Here is a 7895-nt window from a genome sequence, read left to right as displayed (position 1 = left end):
CTTGGAGTGGATAAGCAATGTGATCCTGCTGTATGACACAGGGAAATATATTTAGTCACTTGTGATGGAACATTATGGAGGATAACATGAGAAAAAGAATATGTATGTATGTGTTTGACTGGGTCACTTTGCTGTACAGAAGAAATTGACAGAACATTGTAAACCAAATATAATACTTTCAAAAACAAACAATCTTTTGATTTTCCCTGCAAACAAATCCACATGTCATGCAGGTTCATGATGTAATCACTGCCAACTTTTAAGTCAGGGGTTGGAGCCACTCAAGGGGGTACTGGTATCTGCACACAAATGGTAAATCATTCAACACCTCAGGGCAGAAGCAAACATACATGTGCATCATACTCACATATACACAGGGACCTACTTATCATATATATAACTCACATGGTCACACATTTATAGTGGTAAACTCATAAACATTTCTGGTAATAATTTTGTTAATAGAATAACAACTGCAAAATATTTTTCACTGCAAAAAACAACTTGTGAAGTAGGCAGATTTCCATTTCCTGGTGTTACTGTCATGCCTACGTCACATGACAGGACAAAAAAGACTGTCAAGTTGAATGCAGGTTACTGACCATAGCACTATGTTGTGGACTGAAAGCCAGCTTCCCTCCAAATTCACACCTCAAAACCCTAACCCTAAGGGGATGGTGTTAGGAGGTGGGACTTGGGAGGGGATCACGTCATGGTGATTAGGTCCGACCATCCCTCAGGATGGGATCACTGCTCTGATGCCAAGTCCCTTGCTTCCTCTCTCTCACCACCAGGTGAGGACACAGTGAATAGAAGGACATCAGGGAACCACTGAACAGGACAAGGTGTCTCAGCAGACACGGACTCTCCCACCACCTCATCTTGGACCTCCATCCTGTAGGACAGTGAGAAAACAAAAGTCTATTGTTTAAGTCACTCAAGTCTGTATTCTTGTTGTAGAGCAGCCCCCACTAAGACAGGAGACTGTCCTGGAATATCCAGGTGTGTCCAATGTAATTGCATGAGCCTTAAAGAGCTGAAGTCAGATTAAAAAAGAAGAGAGAAGACCTTCAAGACAGCAAAGGATTCAGTGTGTGAGGCTGGCTTTTAGGAGGGAAGGGGACACATGGAAATCATAAAAGGAAATGAATCCTTCAAACAACATGAGTCAGTTTAGAGACCAGGACAGCTGGCATCTCAATTGCAGCTTTCTGACCTACTGAGATATAAAGAGACCAATGGGTGTTGTTTTAAGCTGCTCAATTCCTAGAAATCTATTACAACAGTAATAGAAATTCAATGAATGTAGAAACACATTTAGTAAAGAACATTAAATCAATTACTGTACCTCTGAGACCATGTAAATCCAGCTGAAACATTTTCTTAAGTTTTTTTTTTGTCTTTTTTTTGCCATTTCTTGGGCCGCTCCCATGGCATATGGAGGTTCCCAGGCTAGGGGTCGAATCGGAGCTGTAGCCACTGGCCTATGCCAGAGCCACAGCAATGCGGGATCCAAGCTGCATCTGCGACCTACACCACAGCTCATGGCAACGCCGAATCCTTAACCCACTGAGGAAGGCCAGGGATTGAACCTGCAACCTCGTGGTTCCTAGTCGGATTCGTTAACCACTGAGCCACAATGGGAATTCCAACATTTTCTTAAGTTTTAGGCCTATCCTGCTTTTAATGTAGTTTCTGAGTATTTCTGATACTGTATCTATAATTTTACAAAGTAAAATAAATGTCCCACAAACCACCTATTAAAATATACTGTCCCTCCCTCAATATGCCTACATAAATGTTACACTGGTCTTATATGCCAATCAAATGTCTTTCCTCGATCACCACCTATGAAGGAGATACTTTCTCCTTCAAAGAAATAGATGTTTCCCATTCACTAAAATATCACTCATCATTCCACAGAAATCATCAGAAAAACATGCTTATTGATCACTCACAATGTGTATGTTTAAAAAGTTGAAAGCCTTCTCCTGCAGATGACATAGAATATGGATTCATGGTCATGCTGGTTACTGCACTCATAGATCACAGTGACAGATCTGAGATGGGGGTGGCTGCACTACCATGACTCTACTCTTAACTTTTGGTGCATAGTTACTGCTACAGACTGAGTAGTTGTGTCCCCCCAAGTGGATAGGCTGAAGCTATAACCCCAACATGATGGTATTTGGAGGTGGGTGTTGGGGAGGTGATCATGTTTAGACGAGTCACGAAGGGGGAGCCATCAAGTTGGGATTTGTGTCCTTATCGGAAGGTCAGTCTCCCTGCCCTGCAGATACAGCAGGAAGGAGACTCTGTGCCAACCAGGAGGAGGATCCTCACCACACACTGCATCCAGCTGCAGTTGGATCTTCAGTCTCCTCCATCTAGGTCGTTCTCCCAGCTGAGGCAGCAAAACCATCACATGAAACACAACCACCCTGGACAGGCTATAAGAGACAGTCCATGTAGAGAATCCCCCACTGGTACAAGGGATCCTTCATAAATCTAGAATCCAGTCATTGTACAGGATTACACGTGTTTGTCTGGAGTCTGGCTTATTTAATCTTGGACACGTGAGCTTCTTTGGTCTTGGGTGAAACTGACAATTGTGACCCACACAGAATGTCCTCAGGTGTGGGTTTCTCTGACTGCCTCCTTTGGAGACTCAGCAGAATCTTTGAGCCAAGTTCTGTACATGGATAAGGGTGAACCCTTCTCAGTGCATGGCTCAGAGACAAAGGTTATGAGGATTCTGTTTCTGGTGGAGGCAGAGACAAGCACCTGGCCCTGTTGGCTGTGGTGCATGAAGAGCATGTTCTGGTACGTGTGCATGGATGTGTGCATGGTCACTTCCTTTGAATGGCTAGACCCGAGTCCTTGGGGTGCTACACAGAGGATGACTCCTGAAAGTGGTGTGCTTTGCTCCTGGCCATATGCCCGTCTCCCAGACAGCACTGGGGCCTGTGCTCGGCACCTGCACAGCTCTGCTGCTGGGATAGCAAGACTTTACAACACAAATTCTTCCCACTAAAGGCTTTTCTATTCCAGGTCCACTGCAGCAGTGCCCAACCTTCTCCGGCAAAATCCTCCCTCCTCCCAGCCCAGAATCGGCAGCTACAACATGGTTCCTCCTCTCGCATGGGATCCTGAACTGCCCACCCAGAATCCTGTTGCTCCCCAAGGGCAGTTTCAGATCCACTTGGAACCAGAAACCATAGGACGCACCCAACCTTCTTCAAACAAGGCCAAGAGTCACAGACGGAGATCACCTTGGGTTCTGCTCTCCCATCCAGTCACACTCTGCTGGGTGATCACACACCCTGTGCCCTGGGTGGCTCCTGTTGGAGCTGATTTTAGCACCTCCTCAGGCCTAGATGTTTTTAAGGGAGAACCAGGGGTCTGGGACCGAAATAAAGGAATAGGAAAGTGTCTTTAGAAGAGCTTACGCTACGACGGTCTCCAGGACACTCTTCAGACATTTGCTCTATGTTATCCACGAACAAGCTAAATGGTAGCACGGATTTCCTGTGCGCCCAGAATCTGTACCTGGTACACTGTACTCTAACTCTGGGGGTTTGGAGGTCCTTACATAGAATGCCATCCCACTATCCCTCAAAATTAAATGCCCAGATGGAATATCCATAGTTCTATCCCTGCTTCGCACCAAGGACAGCATCCTAGGACCCTACCAGCTGTAGCGCCAACAGGGGATCACCATCTGCCACCCACACAGACACACGTGCCCAAGGAGGTGGCCACGTCTCACAGGCCTGCCCAGGGTCACCCTTCCCACTCACTGTCACCTGAGGCTCCAATTGCTCAGAAAACCCCAGGTTGATCCCGCCGCTGTGAGGACCTGCTCTGCCGTTCAGAATAAAGTCACCCTCACTACCGACACTCAGACACACACATACACGGAAGCCTGGGGGAAATGGTCTCCAGTCATGATCTATCCCTCACTGCCGACCCTATTCACTTCTGCTTCATATTCCTGTGACTACAGGGTCAACCACTTTGTTTTGTTGTTGTTGTTGTTGCTTTTGTTGCTTAATTTGTAAAATGATTTTTTTTCCATTACAGCTGGTTTACAGCGTTCTGTCAATTTTCTACTATATAGCATGGCGACTGGGTCAACCACTTTGATTCTTGTGACGCAGATGTTAGGACCAAAGGCATTTGATGGGCTTCAAGCCGCACTTGATCGAGACCCTGGTCATCAGGATGCTGGGCATGAGAATGAGGCCAGGCTGCCATCTTCAGCGCCACTCTAAGTATAAGTGCTCCAGATCAAGGAGATGAAGAGAGATCCATACCCACTACACTCTCCCCTCGAAAGGGAGGGGGCTTCCCCGATGAATCTGTACTGATTTTCAGGTCTAATGAGTGAAGATATAAATTAACATGCAGCAAAAGCATACGACTGACATTTTTTTTTTGAAAAGTTTAAAGGAGAGCTCCCATCATGGCTCAGTGGATAACGATTCCAACTAGGAACCACGAAGTTGTGGGTTTGATCCCTGGCCTTGCTCAGTGGGTTAAGCATCCAGCATTGCCCTGAGCTATGGTGTAGGTTGCAGATGTGGCTCAGATCCCATGTTGCCGTGGCTCTGGCGTAGGACAGCAGCTACAGCTCTGATTAGACCCCTATCCTGGGAACCTCCATATGCCATGGGAGTGGCCCTAGAAAAGGCAAAAAGACAAAAAAAAGTTTAAAGGATTTTGAATTCCTTAACCAAGCAAAGGAGAGCCTGGGCCCATGTTGTGGCTCATGAACAGATCAGGGGCTGACGGTTGGAAAGCACAGAGAAATTAGGGCAGAAATGCTTGTTACCACCAACGGAGACTGAGGAAAAGAGCAATACAAACGTGAAAGTTGAGGAAAGGGTATGAGAAGATATGAATGTGCTCATCAGGGCAGGATTCTCTGGGTGGCTGTGGATTCAGCAGAGGATCTGGGGGAAATCTGATTCCCATGGATGTGTTGGACCCGTTCGCTGTCTCTGTACAGGATGAAAACCATGGAGCCACTGGCCCGGGTAATAATCACAGAAAGTGAAACCTCAGGGACAACTATCAATACTATATATGCTGGGCTTGTGATTTTCTCATGATCTGTAAAAAAAAAAAATGGTATCCCCAATCTCCAATCTTTGTGATATTTTTCTTGCTCTATGTGCTAGACACATGCAACACATAGATAGGATTAATTGAATATACAAGTAGGTACTGGGTCCAGAAGAGGACAATGCAGAAGTGAACGATTTTGGGGGCTTTGACTTTAAGACTCTTCCAGCAGGACTGCATGGGGCTGATCATGATGGTCTGGAACACACTCAACAGGCACGTGGGGCCAGTGGACACACCCCTGCCCACTCTGTGGACACAGAAAAGAAGTTCACATGCAAAACCCCTGAGAAAATACTTCAGCCCCAAAGCAGCCACTGTGTGAGGGACTCCTTTAGAGAGAATGACCAAGGAGTTGGCGAGAGTCAGGTGCTGGAGAATCAAGTCTGTGGTCCTCAACCTGCTCTGAGTGTGGTAGAGAAAGAGGTAACGGTAAAGGAGGGAGACCTTGCCCAGAATTCCAGCTGTTGTCTGAGATAAAGAGAGAAGTGCTACTGTCACATCTAGGGGGAATAGTCTGTCATTCACCATGTTTTCCTTTAAATTATGGCAACAGTCATTCCTCTGTGCAAAAGGGTGCATTGAAGATTTCTGACCCCAAGGGGAAAGTTCCTTGTGTGCTCCTGTCCGATTGCCAAGTCTTCACGAGACAGGAAGAGATGGAGAGATGGGTGTATACAGCATGCAAAAGTCAGCAGGAAGGATGAAGTGGAGTTAACCTTGGAGGGGGTACAATGAAAATGACAGTGAATGGAAAGAGAGCCAATTAAGTCATTTTTGGGAAATGCTACCCATATTTGGAGAAGAAAAAGACCTCTTATTACCCACATCATAAAATGATGCTACTGTGAATGCATAGCTGTTAATTTTCAATGAAAAATAAAGTATATTTTAGGAAAATGCAGTATTTCTATAATCTTAGAATAGGAATATATTATAAAGAGCACAAGACCTTAAAATGTAGGTGAAGTAACTTTAGCTTATATCAAAATTAGGAGGCAGGTCTCAGAAAAATATACACATACACACATAGAGAGAAACAGAGTGATACAAATGACAAGCAGCAGAAAATATCCCTACAACCACACAACTAAATAAACTATGGGCAAACCATTCCAACAGAGACTCCAAAACAGGTTTTTCAGGGCCTAACTAATGTATAAAAAACATCGAGTGTTTATAGTTATGAGAAGAAAATAAGTATGTCACTAGATATGTATTGTCAAATACCAGCAAGAAATCTAAAGTGACAGAAAGAGCAAGGTTTGGCAAACGTGTGGATAAACCAAGAATGTCTTACATTGATGTGTGTGTTAAAACAGGTACAAATGTTTTAGAAAAATGTGCTGCAGAGTTCCTGTCGTGGCTCAGCAGAAACAAATCTGACTGGCATCCATGAGGACACAGGTTCAAGCCCTCGCCTCAGTCACTAGGTTAAGGATCCAGCATTTCCAGGAGCTGTGGTGTACCTTGCAGACATGGCTCGAAACTCACGTTGCTCTGATTTGAACCCTAGCCTGGGAACCTCCATTTGTCACAGTCCTAAAAAAACAAACAAACAAAAAGAAATAAAAAGAAAACTGTGATGTCTATTCCTGCAGTTCATATCAAATCCTATGTTCCAACAATTCTGCTCTGAAGAATACACTCAAAGAAATTTGTCAATATCTGACCAAAAGACTAGTTACAGAATTTATATGCCAACACTAATCATTACTCATAATGGCCCCAAACTCAAACCACCCACTTGCCGTTAACAGAATCTATTAATTGATTCATACTCACACCACTCCAACCTAGACGGCAGTGCCAAGGAGCAATAGCAGGAGTGTGCAACATGCAGATAAGTTCACAAAATCAAACAGAACTGGAAAAGTCCAATAGGAAAGACTTCATGGAGTCTGCATTTATCTATAATACAAAACAGGCAAATGATCTAATCTCTTAAACGTGTGAATAGATGGAAATCTGTATTCCAAAGTTTCCACTGCTTCAAATATGCAGTGGAGAACCATACTCTTGGAGGTTGGACTCGGTGGGGGGCACAACATGTTTTATGGAGGGCCAAACATGCTTTTCCTGGATGTAGGTGTTGCCTGCAGAAGTGTGGACATTTGAGAAATTCCACTGAGCTGTGCACTTATCACTTATATATGTTTATAACATTTCATGAATACATATTAGGAAAAAAGAAGGTAATTTGAGAAAAGTTGCCCTGTGAAGGTGTTTGACTTGCTGATTGTGTCTGTATGGGATGAAACTTAGGGAGCCCCAGGTCCAGTCCATGAGCCCAAGGACAGCACATCGGGGAGCAATGATACCGCTGCATATAGTGCGTCAGTGAACTTGTCATAAACCTCAGCGGAGCGTATCAGAAATTGATTCCTTTGATGCTTTTGCTGCTTCAATTGGCAATCCTAAACTCAAAAAAAAATGGTATTTACCAGTACGTACAGGGTCCACCAGAGGAATGTGCAAGCCCCAATCTTTGGGAGCTTTTCCTTTAAGTGCTCCCAACCTGGAGTCCATAGGGCTGATCATGACGGCTAGAGACACTTAAGGGGAAGATAGTGCCCATGGACACACCCAGCCCCTCTATGAGGATAGAAAATAAATTTGCATGAATGAATCACTGAAGAAACGCTTAGGGAAAGTGGCCACTGTGGACACCTGCAAAGAAAATGACCAAGTGTGGACTATAGTCTGGTGTTTTGGTGTCAAGTCTTGATCCTCAGTCTGTTTCATTGCAGCAAAGGAAGAGATAACAG

At 44.6% G+C, this 7895-nt stretch overlaps 1 pseudogene; it reads right to left on the bottom strand.

Annotated features, from left to right (window-relative positions):
- Positions 1–4780: 4780 nt before the first annotated feature.
- Positions 4781–5658, bottom strand: LOC125133242 (vomeronasal type-1 receptor 4-like; annotated as a pseudogene).
- Positions 5659–7895: the final 2237 nt, after the last annotated feature.

Source organism: Phacochoerus africanus, chromosome 8, assembly GCF_016906955.1.
Source record: "Phacochoerus africanus isolate WHEZ1 chromosome 8, ROS_Pafr_v1, whole genome shotgun sequence".
In the NCBI taxonomy this organism is placed as follows: domain Eukaryota; kingdom Metazoa; phylum Chordata; class Mammalia; order Artiodactyla; family Suidae; genus Phacochoerus; species Phacochoerus africanus.
The sequence above is the reverse complement of the archived record's forward strand: the minus strand, read 5'-3'. Positions and strand labels throughout refer to the sequence as shown.